A 20,518-nucleotide genomic window follows, 5' to 3' on the forward strand; every position below is an offset into this window, starting at 1 on the left:
GAGAAAAGAAAGTTTGAAGGATCCTCAAGGTCCGATGAGAAGAGAAAATTTTCGAAGTCTGATTCGAAGAAGTTCGAAGAAGAAGCACAATTTTGTGATAAGTGCAAGAGGAAGCACATTGAGAGATGCCCTAAAGAAATGACCTGCTTCAAATGCGGGAAGACTGGTCATTATGCCAGCGAATGCACAAACAAAAGAGAAGCCTGCTTTAAGTGTGGTGAAGAAGGACACTTCAAGCAAAACTGTCCAAGGAGAGAAGAGGCTACAAAGCCGAATGTGCTGCCACCGCCAAAGGCAAGAGCATTCCCAATGATCCTTAATGAAGCAGGTAACGATGCAAGGGATTAGGAGTAAAGACTTACATAACCAAAGGTCAAGATTTCGAAGTAGCCTATAGATAGTAACGAGTGATGTAGCCCGTATGAGGCATAGTAAAGGGTAAACTTGAACCTCTGTGTAATAGTTTCAAGAAATAATATAAACCCTGGTTTTGTTATCTGACGTGTTGATTGATTGTGTGATTTTTGTATGGTGACTTGGAGGACTGCGAGACAATACTTGGGACAAGTATGAGTAGCTGTGAATAGTAGTAGAGATCTATACTACTGGAAGCACAGGACTCACGCTTGGATCAGGGAAGGTCACAAGGTTACCAAGAAGCTTGTAATTGAGTTCGTTTTAATTCATATATGTCGTTACCATTGTTTCGGTAATGACTAACAAGACGATTGATATTCTGACCCTAGTGGTCATATCAAATTGAGTGAGACGACGATGAGTTTGTTACGTGGTTTAGAGAAACAAGTTCGATGTAACATCTAACTTAAGTCAGAAGATTGAAATCAATGCGATCAATAGCATCGCGCTCGTTGTTAATGAAGCTTGTAGCCAAAAATGTTATATGATAAAATGTGATTATATCACATTAGAATATGAAGGAAGGTATATTCCATTCTGGAATTTGACTCTAAGAGACCTGAGTCTAAACGTTGCATCATATGATGAGAGGTCATTAGAACATGACCCATCGGTCTGTTACAATAGATAAGGGAAAGTACTTATCCTAAGAAGAAGAAGGAGTCCTCAATAAGGATTTATTTTGTAACTTGAAGGTTACGATTGAAAGTCCAACATAGTACGAAGAACAGGTGCAAGATTTAGCATCACGGTTATTACTTAGGATGGATAGATAACATATGGAATCATTATACAAGCCCTATTTCGTTGATGATTCCGGGACGTAATCATCCTAAGGGGGAGATAATTGTAACACTCGTAGATCCGGGCTAGTCAATTTAGAGACGATAAGCATCAAAAATGACTTTTTGATGGAAGATTATTTAGAAGGATTAATCTTAACTAAGTTGTAGTATATGTTACAAGGATTCCGTACATATAAAGAACGCCGAAATCCGAGTTATAACGAAGAAGTTATGACCTGTCGAAGTTTCGTGACAGAACCGACACGACACAGCGCGACGTAAATAGTGAATTTACGATAGAGCGATATTTGGCCTTAGTGATCTAAACGAAAGTCGTAGAATACGTTAAACCGAGAGCGTGCATGAAAAGAACGCCCAAATCTGACTTCGTATGAGGAAGTTATGATTTTTCGAAGTTTCGGCTTAGTAGTGTACAGCCCGAAGTTCGAATATGGGATCGAACGATATTTAGCCAAAACTTTCTAAATGAGAATCTAAGATCTCATCGATAGTAGTGCAACGACGAAAAGACAGACGAAAACGGACGTCAGACGAAGGAGTTATGATTTTCTAACTGAGTTTTCCTGTCCTGGCCTACTAAAAATAATATAATAAAAATATAATAAAAATAAAGACAAAATTAGCCGACGAAGTCTAAACGAGAGTTATAGAGCATAATCTCACCTACGCGTTGATATAAATAACGTCGAAAACAGAGGTCGTATGCAAAAATTATGAATTTCTAAAGTTCGGGGCGCGAACCCCAAAGCTGTGTCAGAGACCACGACGTGAAAACAATGTTCACGACGTGGACTCAGTGATGTGACCTTTCAGAGCCTGTCAGACGCAACCAGTGATGACGCATGCAGTGACGATCAATGTGACATCCCCTAATTTATCGGGCAGAAAAGACCGATTTAATTTATGCTTTTTAAAATAAAATCAGATAAATATTTTCAAAAGATATTGTGGAATAGGTCCCCAATATAAAACATGATAATGTTTATCAAAACCCTTCTTTAAGAAGGTATATATTTCCCATATACATATCAAAACCTCGGGATGTCATGTTCCGATACATATCAAAAGCATAAACAAGACATTATAAGCCTTACAACAGTTATTTATAACTACTGGCCTATAATCCATAAATCACTCATCATCATCATCCGACTATGCTCGGGGTCCACTACCTGTAATCATAAAAAGCTGAGTGGGTCAGGCTTGGAAGCCTGGTGAGCATATAGGGTTTTCAACCCACAATAAATAAATTTATTGTACTTAAACATCAATCAATCAACCAAATTACCCCAACCCCATTATATTATTAATTTCTTAAGGGTTTACCCTAAGATTCAACTATCACTCCTTCCTAAGGATTCATTCTAAGGAATAGGCATAAGGTCACACCATCACCAGGGTTTATACAACAGGGGCTAAATTCATAGCTCTTATTTATTGACAGTATTCACCCCTGTCATACATGTCAATGGGTTTTTAGAGTACTCCAAATGAACATATAGTTCATTACACCTACAGGTTGCGGGCCTGCTAGTGTTCCACAGACCATCTAGAATAGTCCATGGTTGTCATCCCTACTCTGCTGAATGACGGGGGCCAACATTTTGGGTAAGTGATTCTCTCAAATTTCACCACTCACCCTCAACTCATGATCAATATTACTGATCATCTCCTTTATCCAACTCACCTATCATCACACACCCATTATTTCATCTACCCATGTTTTACCCAACATTTTTGTAGATAAAAATACATATACAGTTTAAATTATTTAAAAACATGTATAAATCACACCTTCAACATCCAACTCAAATAAACAAACAATAAATATTCACACAGCACGTAGTTTATGTAAAATACTTCATATCTATGTGTAAGGTGAAAGTAACTACACACTCACCTGATTTAATGAAAATCGGGCAGCAATTCGTTTTCTAAAACGATCGTTTCTAATAAAACCGAGAGTTTTATTGAGAAACCGGGCTCTGCGAAGGGTCGGGCTTCGAAACCGAAAAGATAAATTTTCCGGGCTTCACGGGCACTTCATGGTGTATTCCGGGGGTTATAATCGATACCGGGGCTTCGGGGAATGTTAAGATGAAGAGAATATGAAGAAAGGGGTGAAAGATGGTGAAATCCCAAAAGTACCCGAGAAGGCTCGCAGGACCCTTCTATTTATAGGGGTCCGAAGTCGGTTCTGGTGGTGGGGTCCGCAGGCGAGGGTATACAGGTGGCTGCACGTACGAAGGCCTCGCTGTCCTCTCCTGATTGGACCGAGGTCTAGTCCGAAGTAGGGGGGAATCTGTGGCATGCTGCGAGGGTTCGGTCTCGTGCAAGAGAGTATGTGTCGCACCGCTATTGGACCACTTCGGATCAGATCAGGTGCTCGGATGACTCAGCAGCTCGGACACGTGGCTCGCCTGACTCACCCATTTCGGACACGTGGCACGTTCTAAGCGAGGGTGACGTGGCAAATCGTGACTATGCGAATTTTCTCGGTTTTTGTGCAAAAACTTCTAAAATCCATAACTTTTGCATACGAGCTCCATTTTTGACGTTCTTTATATGCACGCGTAGGTAAAATTACGCTTTACAACTTCCGTTTAGACTTCGTCAGCTAATTTTGAGTTTAATTTTTATATTATTATTTTTAACAGACCGGGACAGGAAATCCGTTAAAAATTCATAACTTCTTCATCCGATGTCCGTTTTCGTCAGACTTTTTACCGTTGTGCTACTATTTACGAGACCTTCGATTCTCGTTTAGGTCGTGTCGGCTAAAAATCACTCGATCTAAATTTCGAGTTTTTAGCTGTCTACTGCTAAGCTGAAACTTCGAAAAATCATAACTTCCTCATACGAAGTCAGATTTGGGTGTTCTTTTTATACCTACTCTCGGTTTAACGAACACTACGAGTTTCATTTAGATCACTAAGGCTAAAATGGAGTTTATCGAAAACTCACTTCTTACGACATTCAGCACCGTACCGGTTTATCGCGAAACTTCGACAGGTCATAACTTCTTCGTTATAACTCGGATTTCGGCATTCTTTATATATCCGTAATCCTTGTCACGCCCACTACAAGTTTCTTAATAGATATCTGCTTTATCTAAAATTTAATTTTTGACGCTCATTTTTATTCTTAATTAATTAAACCCTAATAATTAAGCATAAAACACATAATTCACATAATATTCACATAATTCGTTTTCATTTCTTCTAAATGAGTTACAAAGGTTAACTTAGACTATCAAGTCAATATTAATGCCTAGCCGAGAAACACGGGCATTACAATTCTCTCCCCCTTAGGATGATTCCGTCCCCGGAATCACACAACGACAAACAACTACGGGTAGCCACTCACCATGTCACTCTCCGTTTCCCAGGTGAGATTTGGCCCATTTATATGTTTCCAACGCACAAGCACTAAATCGACTATCTTACGTTACAACTTCTTAGTCTTACGGTTAACGATTGCCTCAGGTTCTCTAATTAACCTCTTGCTCTCATCCAACCTTAATTCAGAAATAGGAATTATATCGGGCACACCTCCCGTGAACTTCCTCAAATAACACACATGAAATGTGTTATGAATACCCTCCAGTTCTTCCGGTAATTCTAGCTTGTAAGCTTGATTCCCGATCCTCCGAAGAACTTTAAATGGTCCAATAAACCTTGGACTCAACTTTCCCCTTCTACCAAACCTTATAAGTCCCTTCCATGACGAGACTTTAAGTAAAACCGAATCTCCAACTTCGAATGATATCGGTTGTCTTTTCTTGTCAGCATAGCTCTTTTGAGCAGCTAACATCCTTTCCTTAATCACTTTCAACTTTCCAGCAGTCTGATGGACTATTTCAAGTCCCATAAGCTGCTTTTCCCCAGCTTCCAGTCACCATGACGGCATTCAACACTTTTCCCCATACAAAGCGTGATAAGGTGTCATCTAGATGTTCGAGTGGAAACTGTTATTATAGGAAAATTCTACTAAAGGTAAATGTTCATCCCAGTTACCTTGGAATTCCAGGGTACATGCTCTCAGCATATCCTTCAACTTTTGAATCGTTTATTCGCTCTGACGATCGGTTTGCGGATGGTAAGTTGTATTCAAACACAACTTGGTACCCAATTCCTCTTACAGACTCCTCCAACACCTTGAGGTAAAACGGCTGTTACGATCGGATACAATCGTTAACGGAACACCGTGAAGCCTCACAATTTCTTTCACATAAGAATTCGCAAGTTTATCCATATACCATTTCTCGTTGGCTGCTATGAAATGCGCACTCTTAGTGAAGCGATCAACGACCACCTAAATCATGTCGTGACCGTTCCTTGTTCTGGGCAGTTTAGTCACAAAATCCATAGTGATGTCTTCCCATTTGCCCATGGGTATAGGCAAAGGTTCTAAACTCCCATATGGTTTCTGATGTTGTGCCTTAACCCTAGCACAAGTTACACACTCGTCCACATACTTTGCAACATCGAGCTTCATCGTCCGCCACCAGTAATAGGGTTTTAGATCCCTATACATTTTCGTACTACCGGGATGAATCGAGTACATGGTTTTGTGAGCTTCTTCCATCAGAAGACCTCTTACTCCTCCCGCCTTAGGTACCCAAATCCTATCTTTGAATACCTTCAGTCCTTGACCGTTTGTATCAAACACCAACGTTTTGCCCAAACGTTCCTCCTTTCGGTCATTTCTCTCTAAAGCTTCCTCTTGAGCTTTCACAATTGTCGAGACAACTTCAATTCTCAACGCTCTTGGCCTTTTCTTTTCAAGATTTACCTTACGACTGAGAGCATTAGCAACAACATTTGCTTTACCAGGGTGGTAAAGTATCTCACAGTCGTAGTCCTTGAGTAACTCTAGCCAGCGCCGTTGCCTCATGTTCAATTCCTTCTCCATACCTTTAAGGCGAATACTACTGCTGCCAACTCCAGATCATGAGTGGGGTAGTTCTTTTCATGCTCCTTCAATTGCCTCAATGCATACGCTATCACTTTATTCCCTTTGGACCAGAACACAACCTAACCCAACTTCTTTAACAACGAACGTGATACTTCTATTGATCGCTTTGATCAGCCTTTACTTCAATTCGGCTTAAGTCAACTGCTACATCGAACTTGGTTCTCTGAACCACATAACAAACTCATCGTAGTCGGACTCAATTTGATATGACCACTAGGGTCGGAATAACAATCATCTTCTTAGTCATTACCGAAACGATGGTAACGATAGACTAGAATAAGACGGAATCAATTACGAGTTCCTTGGTAACCTTGTGACTTTCCCTGATCCAAGTGTGAGTCCTGTGCTTCCAGTAGTATAGATCTCTACTACTACTCACACCTACTCATACTCGTCCCAAGTACTGTCTCGCAGTCCCCAAGTCCTAAAATCACAAAACAATTTAACACATATGAATGTGTCCAATTAATCATAAAATTTTCCTAGACTCTACTAGGACTTCTTCCATGCGTATCTTCAATCATCAATTCTGCTTCAACTTGGTTGGTGATGGAAATTCCAGACGATTGGGACAACTTCAAAAATTACACCAACCATTCCATTCATCAGATGACAAAACCAGGGTTTATATTATTTCCTTGAAACGATTACACAAAGGTTCAAGTTTACCCTATACTATGCCTCTAATAGGCTAACCTACAAGTTACTAACTACATTGCTACTTTATGTCTTAGTTTTGGGAACATAAGGTCCTTACTCATGATCCCTTATATTTCCATCTGCTTCATTAAGGAACATTTGGAATGCCATTGGTTTTGGTTTTGGTGGAACATTGGGCATTGCTGCCTCCTTCTTCTTTGGGCAATCCCTCAAAATATGCCCTTCTTCATGGCACCCATGAAAGACATTATTAGTGAAGGTGCATTTATTGGCATAATGCCCTGGCTTTCCACATTTGTAACAAGTGAGTTCCACGTTGCATTTCCCAGCATGTTTCTTCTTGCACCTGTCACACCACTTGGCTTCGGCTTCACCTCCGAATTTTCTCGAACCAGTCTTCGAGAATTTGTTCTTCTTATTGGAACCTAAAGTTCCTTCAAACTTTCTCTTTTCACCAACTTCAGCCTTGCTGGCGGCTCTCCCCTTTATCATATCTTCAAGAGACTTGGCAGCCCAGATAGCTGCCTCCAAAGTAAGTGCCTGACGTACTGGCACCGCATACTCCCATGGAAGTCCCTTTGCGTACCTGTCAATTTTCGCCAGCTCATCTGGAACAATACGCAAAGCAAACTCCATTTTGTCTGTAAAGTTATTCGTATACTCGTCAACGGTCATACTCTCCTTCTTCAACGTTAGAAATTGGTTTTCTAACTCAAGTACGTTTTGGGCCGAGCAGTACTTGCGCTTAAAGTGCACCAAGAACTCTACCCAAGTCATTTGCAATGGCTCATTAGGGCTTAAGGTTTTCCCCAATGTATTCCACCAACGAACAGCACTACCCCTGAACTGACGCACTGCAAAGGTAGTTTGTAACTTGCCTTGGCAATCACAAGTCATGAAAGCCAACTCCATTTCCGAGATCCAGTCCACTACTCCGACAGGATCTTCTTTTCCAGTGAAGGTCGATGGCTTGCAAGTCATAAAGTCCTTATACTTGCACCCATTTCTCTCCACTCTACCGTCGTGGTTATTCTTTCCAACCACGAGCGGTTCACTATGACCAACCGATCTGCTGTTGTTCCCTTCTTCAGATCGATCGTCATTTAGTTCACGTTGTTCAACAGGAACTGAAGATACATCCCTTTTGTTCAGCAACATTTGCCTCAACTCCTCCCTCTGTTCAGCCATCATGGTCTGAATCACAGCTCGTACTCCAGCCATGGTGATGGGTCCGGGTGCAGTTCCTACTATAGGCACCTGGTCCATAACTTGAGGTTGAGGTTGTTGGTTTCTGTTTGCATTTCCTGCTCCACTTCGAGTTCTTGCCATTACAATCTATATACCGAATAAGGAGAATTTAGGTCTTTATCCTTGTTAGACGTGTCAATTCCCTTATCACTCTGAAACGTTTACATGTTAGTTCTAATCTCGTAATCATACGCTTAGAATCCTATACACATAAGGTTCCCAGATCCAGTCGGCAACAGACCATAGATCCGAACAAATAATGGCATATATGGCAACATATAGCATTTAGCACATAAAGGCATTTTAGGCACCTTTCCTAAAATAAACTAGTGCTCGTGTCTAAAATATGGTAAACACTCATCTCACAATCATCACTTAGCATTCTAAGTTTAAGTCTAGAAATCCTACAATTTCTTAGTTCGCTTAAACTAATGCTCTGATACCAACTGTGACATCCCTTATTTCTCGGCCAGAAAAGACCGATTTAATTTATGCTTTTTAAAATAAAATCAGAGAAATCTTTTCAAAAGATATTGCAGAATAGGTCCCCAATATAAAACATGATAATGTTTATCAAAACCCTTCTTTAAGAAGGTATATATTTCCCATATACATATCAAAACCTCGGGATGTCATGTTCCGATACAGATCAAAAGCATAAACAAGACATTATAAGCCTTACAACAGTTATTTATAACTACTGGCCTATAATCCATAAATCACTCATCATCATCATCCGACTATGCTCGGGGTCCACTACCTGTAATCATAAAAAGCTGAGTGGGTCAGGCTTGGAAGCCTAGTGAGCATATAGGGTTTTCAACCCACAATAAATAAATTTATTGTACTTAAACATCAATCAATCAACCAAATTACCCCAACCCCATTATCTTATTAATTTCTTAAGGGTTTACCCTAAGATTCAACTATCACTCCTTCCTAAGGATTCATTCTAAGGAATAGGCATAAGGTCACACCATCACCAGGGTTTATACAACAGGGGCTAAATTCATAGCTCTTATTTATTGACCATATTATTGACAGTATTCACCCCTGTCATACATGTCAATGGGTTTTTAGAGTACTCCAAATGAACATATAGTTCATTACACCTACAGGTTGCGGGCCTGCTAGTGTTCCACAGACCATCTAGAATAGTCCATGGTTGTCATCCCTACTCTGCTGAATGACGGGGGCCAACATTTTGGGTAAGTGATTCTCTCAAATTTCACCACTCACCCTCAACTCATGATCAATATTACTGATCATCTCCTTTATCCAACTCACCTATCATCACACACCCATTATTTCATCTACCCATGTTTTACCCAACATTTTTGTAGATAAAAATACATATACAGTTTAAATTATTTAAAAACATGTATAAATCACACCTTCAACATCCAACTCAAATAAACAAACAATAAATATTCACACAGCACGTATTTTATGTAAAATACTTCATATCTATGTGTAAGGTGAAAGTAACTACACACTCACCTGATTTAATGAAAATCGGGCAGCAATTCGTTTCCTAAAACGATCGTTTCTAATGAAACCGGGAGTTTTATTGAGAAACCGGGCTCTGCGAAGGGTCGGGCTTCGAAACCGAAAAGATAAATTTTCCGGGCTTCACGGGCACTTCATGGCGTATTCCGGGGGTTATAATCGATACCGGGGCTTCGGGGAATGTTAAGATGAAGAAAATATGAAGAAAGGGGTGAAAGATGGTGAAATCCCAAAAGTACCCGAGAAGGCTCGCAGGACCCTTCTATTTATAGGGGTCCGAAGTCGGTTCTGGTGGTGGGGTCCGCAGGCGAGGGTGCGCAGGTGGCTGCACGTGCGAAGGCCTCGCTGTCCTCTCCTGATTGGACCGAGGTCTAGTCCGAAGTAGGGGGGAATCAGTGGCATGTTGCGAGGGTTCGGTCTCGTGCAAGAGAGTATGTGTCGCACCGCTATTGGACCACTTCGGATCAGATCATGTGCTCGGATGACTCAGCAGCTCGGATACGTGGCTCGCCTGAGTCACCCATTTCGGACACATGGCACGTTCTAAGCGAGGGTGACGTGGCAAATCGTGACTATGCGAATTTTCTCGGTTTTTGTGCAAAAACTTCTAAAATCCATAACTTTCGCATACGAGCTCCGTTTTTGACGTTCTTTATATGCACGCGTAGGTAAAATTACGCTTTACAACTTCCGTTTAGACTTCGTCGGCTAATTTTGAGTTTAATTTTTATATTATTATTTTTAACAGACCGGGACAGTAAATCCGTTAAAAATTCATAACTTCTTCATCCGACGTCCGTTTTCGTCAGACTTTTTACTGTTGTGCTACTATTTACGAGACCTTTGATTCTTGTTTAGGTCGTGTCGGCTAAAAATCAATCGATCTAAAATTCGAGTTTTTAGCTGTCTACTGCTAAGCTGAAACTTCGAAAAATCATAACTTCCTCATACGAAGTCAGATTTGGGTGTTCTTTTTATACCTACTCTTGGTTTAACGAACACTCTGAGTTTCGTTTAGATCACTAAGGCTAAAAAGGAGTTTATCGAAAACTCACTTTTTACGACATTCAGCACCGTGCCGGTTTATCGCGAAACTTCGACAGGTCATAACTTCTTCGTTCTAACTCGGATTCCGGCATTCTTTATATATCTGTAATCCTTGTCACGCCCACTACAAGTTTCTTAATAGATATCTGCTTTATCTAAAATTTAATTTTTGACGCTCAATTTTATTCTTAATTAATTAAACCCTAATAATTAAGCATAAAACACATAATTCACATAATATTCACATAATTCCTTTTCATTTCTTCTAAATGAGTTACAAAGGTTACCCTAGACTATCAAGTCAATATTAATGCCTAGCCTAGAAACACGGGCATTAAAATCAAGCCCACGACGTGGGAGTACTGTTCACGACGTGAAAATCGAGAAAACAGCCCTATAAATAGATTTGAAGGGGCAGCCGTTTGTGGTTGGCAAATCTCTTCTCTCTCACCCGTATTACATCGATTTACGTGCAAAGAAGTACCCCCGAAGCCCCGATATCATCCCGAGACCCTAAGCGAATCCCGAAGCTCCGAAGATCCCGAGAAGAAAAGAGTTTCCGAGCCGAAGCTCTGCCCGCGAGAGGCCCGGTGTGTGAAGATCTTCCAGTTTCACCGAAGAATACTACATTTAGAGCCGCAGTGCTGTCCGATCATCTTCTAATCAAGTGAGTGTGTAGTTACTTTCTTCTAACACATAAATATGAAGTATTTGCTCTGAAATACGTGCTATGTATTATATATTGTTTGTTTATTTGAGATGGGTGTGGAATGGATGTTTTATATAGTTTTTAAAAGTGTTAAACTGTATATGTATTTTGAATCTAAAAATTATGTTTGGTAGAACATGGGTAGATGAACGATGAGAGATGAAAGATGGTATGAGTAAACATCGATAGTTATGGACCTAGCACCTGTTAGAGAAGAACTTTGGTAGCTACGGATTAAGGTATAGTTAATTGTCTCTATTCCGGGAGTATGGATTAGGCACATTTATTGATCCGGGAGTATGGATCAGATCAGGATTTAGGTATAGTTAATTGTCTCTATTCTGGGAGTATGGATTGGGCACAGTTATTGATCCGGGAGTATGGATCAGATCAGGATTTAGGTATAGTTAATTGTCTTTATTCCGGGAGTATGGATTGGGCACAGTTATTGATCCGGGACTATGGATCAGATCAGGATTTAGGTATAGTTAATTGTCTCTATTCTGGGAGTATGGATTGGGCACAGTTATTGATCCGGGAGTATGGATCAGATCAAGAGGTTAATTTAGATCCGGGAGTATGGATCAGATATACCAAATCCGGGAGTATGGATTTGGAGGAGAGTTTAGTTTTAGATCCGTGAGTATGGATTTGGTAGAGAGGTAAATTGTGATAAGAGAGTATGGATCGTTTCGTTGTAAGGATCGACAGGGTGGGATAAGAGTTGCTTGTATATAGTGAAATTGTATATGTTTGTGAGTTCTAATATATATATATATGATATAACATTGTGGGTTGAAAACCCTATATGCTCACCAGGCTCCCAAGCCTGACCCACTCAGTTTCCTTTGTATTACAGGTAATGGAACAAGAGTATAAGTTGGTGGACTTGACGAGAGATTTTGGATAATAGACCAGTAGTTGTAAATAACTGTTGTTAGGTCGAATTGTACTGTTTATGCTTTTGGTCTGTATCGGAACATGACATCCCGAGGTTTTATTATTTAATGAAAATACATTCTCTTTGAGAAATTTTTTGATAAATTTTATCATATTTTGTTTTGGGAACGAATTCCGCAACTCATTTAATCAAATGATTACTCTGATTTTATAAAACAAAGCATAAACAAACCGGTCTTTTCTGGCCGTGAATTTGGGGATGTCACAGTTGGTATCAGAGCATTAGTTTAAGCGAACTAGGAATTTGTAGGATTTCTAGACTTAAACTTAGAATGCTAAGTGATGATTGTGAGATGAGTGTCTACCATATTTTAGACACGAGCACTAGTATATTTTAGGAAAGATGCCTAAAATGCTTTTATGTGCTAAATTTTATATGTTTTCCATATATGAAGTTGTTTGTTCGGATCTATGGTCTGTTGTCGACCGGATCTGGAAACCTTATGTGTTTAGGATTCTAAGCGTACGAATACGGTATTAGAACTAACATGTAAACGTTTCGAAGTGATAAGGATGATTGAATTATCTATCATGATTGAGGATCTAAATTCACCTCATTCGGTGTGTAGATCAAAAATGGTAAGAACCAGAAGTGGAGTTGGAAACGTGAACGAAGACAGGAATCAACCACCTGTGGTTGAGCGAGTACCTGTTGTGGCAGCAGCACCTGAGCCAATAACCATGGCTGGTGTAGAATTGATGATTCAAACAATGTTAGATCGTCATATGGAAGAAACGAGACGTCTGCTTCGGCAGAATCGTGAAGAACTTTCAATGCCGATTGAGCAGCCCGAGTTGAATAAAGGGCATTCGGAAGGAGGTAACTTCAGTGGGATTGTTGGTCAAGCCAACCCACCGTTGGTCAGACAAAACAAACAAGAGGGAGGAATTGATGGACTTGGATGCAAGTACAAAGACTTTTTGACTTGCAAACCATCGACCTTCACTAGAAAAGAGGATCCGATCGGAGTGATGGATTGGATCTCAGAAATGGAGCTAGCCTTCATGACGTGTGGTTGCAAAGGCAATTTGCAGACCACGTTCGCAGTACGTCGGTTCAGAGGTGGCACTGTTCGTTGGTGGAACACTCTGGGGAAGACCCTAAGCCCTAATGAGCCACTGCAACTGACTTGGGCAGAGTTCTTGGTGCAATTCAAGCGCAAGTTCTTCTCGGCCCACAATCTGCTAGAGTTGGAGAACAAGTTTCTGACATTGACAAAAGGCAGCATGTCAGTTGATGAATACACTAACGCCTTCACAGACAAGATGGAGTTTACTTTGCGCATCGTCCCAGACGAGCTGACTAAAGTTGACCGGTACGCAAAGGGACTCCCATGGGAGTATGCGGTGCCAGTGCGTCAGGCACTTACTCTGGAGGCAGCTATCTGGGCTGCCAAGTCTGTTGAAGATATGATTAAGGGAAGAACCGCCAGCAAGGTTGAAGTTGACGAGAAAAGAAAGTTTGAAGGATCCTCAAGGTCCGATGAGAAGAGAAAATTTTCGAAGTCTGATTCGAAGAAGTTCGAAGACGAAGCACAATGGTGTGATAAGTGCAAGAGGAAGCACATTGGGAGATGCCCTAAAGAAATGACCTGCTTCAAATGCGGGAAGACTGGTCATTATGCCAGTGAATGCACAAACAAAAGAGAAGCCTGCTTTAAGTGTGGTGAAGAAGGACACTTCAAGCAAAACTGTCCAAGGAGAGAAGAGGCTGCAAAGCCGAATGTGCTGCCACCGCCAAAGGCAAGAGCATTCCCAATGATCCTTAATGAAGCAGGTGACGATGCAAGGGATTAGGAGTAAAGACTTACATAACTAAAGGTCAGGATTTCAAAGTAGCCTATAGATAGTAACGAGTGATGTAGCCCGTATGAGGCATAGTAAAGGGTAAACTTGAACCTCTGTGTAATAGTTTCAAGAAATAATATAAACCCTGGTTTTTTTATCTGACGTGTTGATTGATTGTGTGATTTTTGTATGGTGACTTGGAGGACTGCGAGACAATACTTGGGACAAGTATGATTAGGTGTGAATAGTAGTAGAGATCTATACTACTGGAAGCACAGGACTCACGCTTGGATCAGGGAAGGTCACAAGGTTACCAAGAAGCTTGTAATTGAGTTCGTTTTTATTCATATATGTCGTTACCATTGTTTCGGTAATGACTAAAAAGACGATTGATATTCTGACCCTAGTGGTCATATCAAATTGAGTGAGACGACGATGAGTTTGTTACGTGGTTCAGAGAACCAAGTTCGATGTAACATCTGACTTAAGTCAGAAGATTGAAATCAATGCGATCAATAGCATCGCGCTCGTTGTTAATGAAGCTTGTAGCCAAAAATGTTATATGATAAAATGTGATTATATCACATTAGAATATGAAGGAAGGTATATTCCATTCTGGAATTTGACTCTAAGAGACCTGAGTCTAAACGTTGCATCATACGATGAGAGGTCATTAGAACATGACCCATCGGTCTGTTACAATAGATAAGGGAAAGTACTTATCCTAAGAAGAAGAAGGAGTCCTCAATAAGGATTTATTTTGTAACTTGAAGGTTACGATTGAAAGTCCAACATAGTACGAAGAACAGGTGCAAGATTTAGCATCACAGTTATTACTTAGGATGGATAGATAACGTATGGAATCATTATACAAGCCCTATTTCGTTGATGATTCCGGGACGTAACCATCCTAAAGGGGAGATAATTGTAACGCCCGTAGATCCGGGCTAGTCAATTTAGAGACGATAAGCATCAAAAATGACTTTTTGATGGAAGATTATTTAGAAGGATTAATATTAACTAAGTTGTAGTATATGTTACAAGGATTCCGTACATATAAAGAACGCCGAAATCCGAGTTATAATGAAGAAGTTATGACCTGTCGAAGTTTCGTGACAGAACCGGCACGACACAGCGCGACGTAAATAGTGAATTTACGATAGAGCGATATTTGGCCTTAGTGATCTAAACAAAAGTCGTAGAATACGTTAAACCGAGAGCGTGCATGAAAAGAACGCCCAAATCTGACTTCGTATGAGGAAGTTATGATTTTTCGAAGTTTCGGCTTAGTAGTGTACAGCCCGAAGTTCGAATATGGGATCGAACGATATTTAGCCAAAACTTTCTAAATGAGAATCTAAGATCTCATCGATAGTAGTGCAACGACGAAAAGACAGACGAAAACGGACGTCAGACGAAGGAGTTATGATTTTCTAACAGAGTTTTCCTGTCCTGGCCTACTAAAAATAATATAATAAAAATATAATAAAAATAAAGTCAAAATTAGCCGTGAAGTCTAAACGAGAGTTGTAGGCAATAATCTCACCTACGCGTCAATATAAAGAACGTCGAAAACGGAGCTCGTATGCGAAAGTTATGAATTTATGAAGTTCGGGGCACGAACCCCAAAGCTGTGTCAGAGACCACGACGTGAAAACAGTGTTGACGACGTGGACTCAGTGATGTGACCTTTCAGAGCCTGTCAGACGCAACCAGTGATGACGCATGCAGTGACGATCAAGCCCACGACGTGGGAGTACTGTTCACGACGTGAAAATCGAGAAAACAGCCCTATAAATAGATTTGATGGGGCAGCCGTTTGTGGTTGGCAAATCTGTTCTCTCTCACCCGTATTACATCGATTTACGTGCAAAGAAGTACCCCCGAAGCCCCGATATCATCCCGAGACCCTAAGCGAGTCCCGAAGCTCCGAAGATCCCGAGAAGAAAAGAGTTTCCGAGCCGAAGCTCTGTCCGCGAGAGGCCCGGTGTGTGAAGATCTTCCAGTTTCACCAAAGAATACTACATTTAGAGCCGTAGTGCTGTCCGATCATCTTCTAATCAAGTGAGTGTGTAGTTACTTTCTTCTAACACATAAATATGAAGTATTTGCTATGAAATACGTGCTATGTGTTATATATTGTTTGTTTATTTGAGATGGTGTGGAATGGATGTTTTATATAGTTTTTAAATGAGTTAAACTATATATGTATTTTGTATCTAAAAATTATGTTTGGTAGAACATGGGTAGATGAACGATGAGAGATGAAAGATGGTATGAGTAAACATCGATAGTTATGGACCTAGCACCTGTTAGAGAAGAACTTTGGTAGCTACGGATTAAGGTATAGTTAATTGTCTCTATTCCGGGAGTATGGTTTGGGCACATTTATTGATCTGGGAGTATGGATCAGATCAGGATTTAGTTATAGTTAATTGTCTCTATTCCGGGAGTATGGATTGGGCACAGTTATTGATCCAGGAGTATGGATCAGATCAGGATTTAGGTATAGTTAATTGTCTCTATTCCGGGAGTATGGATTGGGCACAGTTATTGATCCAAGAGTATGGATCAGATCAGGATTTAGGTATAGTTAATTGTCTCTATTCCGGGAGTATGGATTGGGCACAGTTATTGATCCGGGAGTATGGATCAGATCAAGAGGTTAATTTAGATCCGGGAGTATGGATCAGATATACCAGATCCGGGAGTACGGATTTGGAGGAGGGGTTAGTTTTAGATCCGTGAGTATGGATTTGGTAGAGAGGTAAATTGTGATAAGAGAGTATGGATCGTTTCGTTGTAAGGATCGACGGGGTGGGATAAGAGTTGCTTGTATATAGTGAAATTGTATATGTTTGTGAGTTTTAATATATATATGATATAACATTGTGGGTTGAAAACCCTATATGCTCACCAGGCTCCCAAGTCTGACCCACTCAGTTTCCTTTGTATTACAGGTAATGGAACAAGAGTATAAGTTGGTGGACTTGACGAGAGATTTTTGGATAATAGACCAGTAGTTGTAAATAACTGCTGTAAGGTCGAATTGTACTGTTTATGCTTTTGGTCTGTATCGGAACATGACATCCCGAGGTTTTATTATTTAATGAAAATACATTCTCTTTGAGAAATGTTTTGATAAATTTTATCATATTTTGTTTTGGGAACGAATTCCGCAACTCTTTTAATCAAATGATTACTCTGATTTTATAAAACAAAGCATAAACAAACCGGTTTTTTATGGCCGTGAATTTGGGGATGTCACATTATATAGGGTGATGTCGAAAATATTTAATTAATTATTTTAAATATGTTTTTTTTTTGTAATTGTACCGTTTCAAAAAGATAATTAATTAAAAAGTCATACATATGTTATACTTTCCATCTCTCTCTCTCTCTCTCTCTATATATATATATATATATATATATATATATATATATATATATATATATATATATATATATATATTTTAATAGAGGTCAAAACACTTCAACCAAAATTCATTTAGAATCTAATATTTCAAATGCTTTTTAATAATGATTGTAAAAATTTCAATATGTGTTACTTAATTGATTGATTAATAAAAATATTAATGTTTTGAAACTCCTAACTCTTAAACTTATATTATTTAATTTGTTAGTTAACTAAAATATTTTTCCTACATAAAAATAGCATTTTTATGTTTTGTTGCTCATATTTGTTTATGTAATTAGAAAACAAGGTGTATATAGAATGACTACTTCAATTTCACATAGGAATCGATACCACTAGAGAGGTATGTTGTCTTTAACCGGTGGTAGGAGATCCACATACCCTTTTGAATTATTTATATTAATGCTTAGTAATATCTATTTTATATTTCTATTCACCTTAATTTTTTAGGTACAAATTAAGGAAGAGGATTCTCGGCGCACCAATATAAAGTCAAACGTATGCCTTGAAAAATATGTAATTAAAATTAAATATCATATTTACTAATCGACTTATTTTAAAACTCTTGATGACATTTATGTATAATGATATATTTTGTATGACTTCAGTCTTAATTTCGATGTTTAATATTTGAAAGTTCATATAAGAAAAGTAGATTATATTAATGTTATACAAAAACTTATAATATATATTGGATATTATAAAATTAAAAGTAAAGTTTATAAGGTATGGACTATATTAGAAGTATCAAAATATAAGTTGATGGATTTTTATGCTATTTGATAATTCGGTTAATGCCCAAAACATGACTAAAAACGTAAATTTCAACATATTTCTATTTTTTCCCATAATTATTTAAACCACTTTAAATGCATTCTTGCGCAACGCGCGAGGTTACACCTAATATACTTATAAAGGAAACATTTATCATTTCACTACGTTCATTTGAAACTCCCATGACTTTTCAGTTTCTTTCTAATAATAATTATAAGTTGGTTAATAAGGTTAAATAAATATCAAACCTAAAGTGTAATCATATATAAACTAAATTTCAATATTAAAATAAAATCTTTTTACTTCTACTTATAAAGTTATGTTTTTTTAACTTTTAACATATTATACTTAATTTATTTGTTTTAATATATTGTTAGATGTAAACCATTATCATTTTAAGGATACATTTTTTGAACAATTTGTATAAAATACTTGAATTATTAATTTAAATATAACATTATAGGGTCAACTTAAATATAAATTTTAGTTTAACTTAAACAACCCAAAAAATATTTTGTAAATAGTTAAAAGTGATAAATTGTAGCGTCTTTCTAATAATGATCATAAGTTGGTTAATAAGGTTAAATAAATATAAAACCTAAAGTGTAATCATAAATAAACTAAATTTCAATTTTAAAATAATATCTTTAACTTTTAACATATTATACTAAATTTATTAGATTTAATATGTTGTTGTATGTAAACCATTATCAGTTTAAAGCTACAACTTTTGAACAGTTTCGACAAAATACTTAAAATATTAATTTAAATATAACGTTATAGTGTCAATTTAAATATATATTTCAGTTCCACTTAAAAAAACCAAATAATATTTTGTAAATAGTTAAAAGTAATAAATTGTAGTGATAAATGCAAAAAGTAAATTGTAATTTCAATTTAACTAAAATATTTCCTAAAGATATTTTTATAATCGTTAAAAGTTTTAAAATAAGTAGCTTAAAATAAATTACAATAACAATAGTTAAAACTAACTCTATATAAATGATTATATTGATACATTTAAAATCAAAAAACAATGCTTGATGTTTTACATAATTATAATGATAAAAATTAAAAAATTAAGCAAATACATTTTTAAAAAAATAATTAAAAATAACAACAACTATAAATAACATTAAACCATATATTATATTTAATTTTATTCATATGTAACTCGCGGGTAGAAGTCATTTAAACGATTGAGATTATCCAGTTATAATAAATGCATATATATTATCATATAATTCAAAATAATCAATATATTATATCAATTTAGTATACGAATTATTATATCAAATTTAACAACAACGTTATTGTTATATTTAGAAAAAAAAAACATATATTTTTAAAGACTTCAACTATATAAGTGTTTCTGCACAACACACGGGTATTCGCCTAATATTTGTATAAAATGATACTACTTGAATTAATTAATATCACTTTTGCCAAAACGCAAACTTATTAATTTCATTTTGCTAAAAGGAAAACATCATTACCTCTTACAAAGGTATCAATGACTTTAATCAGATTTTAAACTTTTTATTATGAACATATCATAAAACTTAAGTAGTAACTAGGAAAAGTTCTGTGCGTTGCACGAGTCATTCTTTTTAGAAAAAGACGGTGAAAGTTGTGTGACGAAATTGAGAAACAATAAACAATGGGGACTAAAATTATCAAAACTTGAAAATTATATGGCCAAACTCTAAAAGAAAAAATATTCCTGTTGAAAGAGTTCTTTTAAAAAAAAGACGGTGAAAGTTATGTGATGAAATTGAGAAAAAATAAACAATGGGGACTAAAATTATCAAAGCTTGAAAATTATGTGGCCTTTTTAAAAAAAGACGGTGAAAATTGTGTGACGAAATTGAGAAAAAAATATACAATGGGGACTAAAATTATCAAAGTTTGAAAATTATGTGGCCAAACTCCAAAACCAAAAAGATTCCTGTTGAAATAGTCCATGCGCTTTAATATATATGTATAATAATACAAAATCAAGATGTGGAAGCATGAAGAAGATAAACAGAGATAAAATAAAGAGCTGAAGGCAAAGGCAACAAAAGCCACCAAACCAATACCAACAGAGGTGGTTGGCAGCTATGGGAATTTGTCTGCACCCCAATTTGATTTCCAGTCTTCTACTCTGGTGGTTGTTGATGATCCCGATGATATCAGATGGTATGC

The sequence above is a fragment of the Lactuca virosa genome, chromosome 5 (assembly GCF_052849685.1).
Source record: "Lactuca virosa cultivar CGN04683 chromosome 5, Lactuca_virosa_CGN04683_v6, whole genome shotgun sequence".
Lineage (NCBI taxonomy): Eukaryota > Viridiplantae > Streptophyta > Magnoliopsida > Asterales > Asteraceae > Lactuca > Lactuca virosa.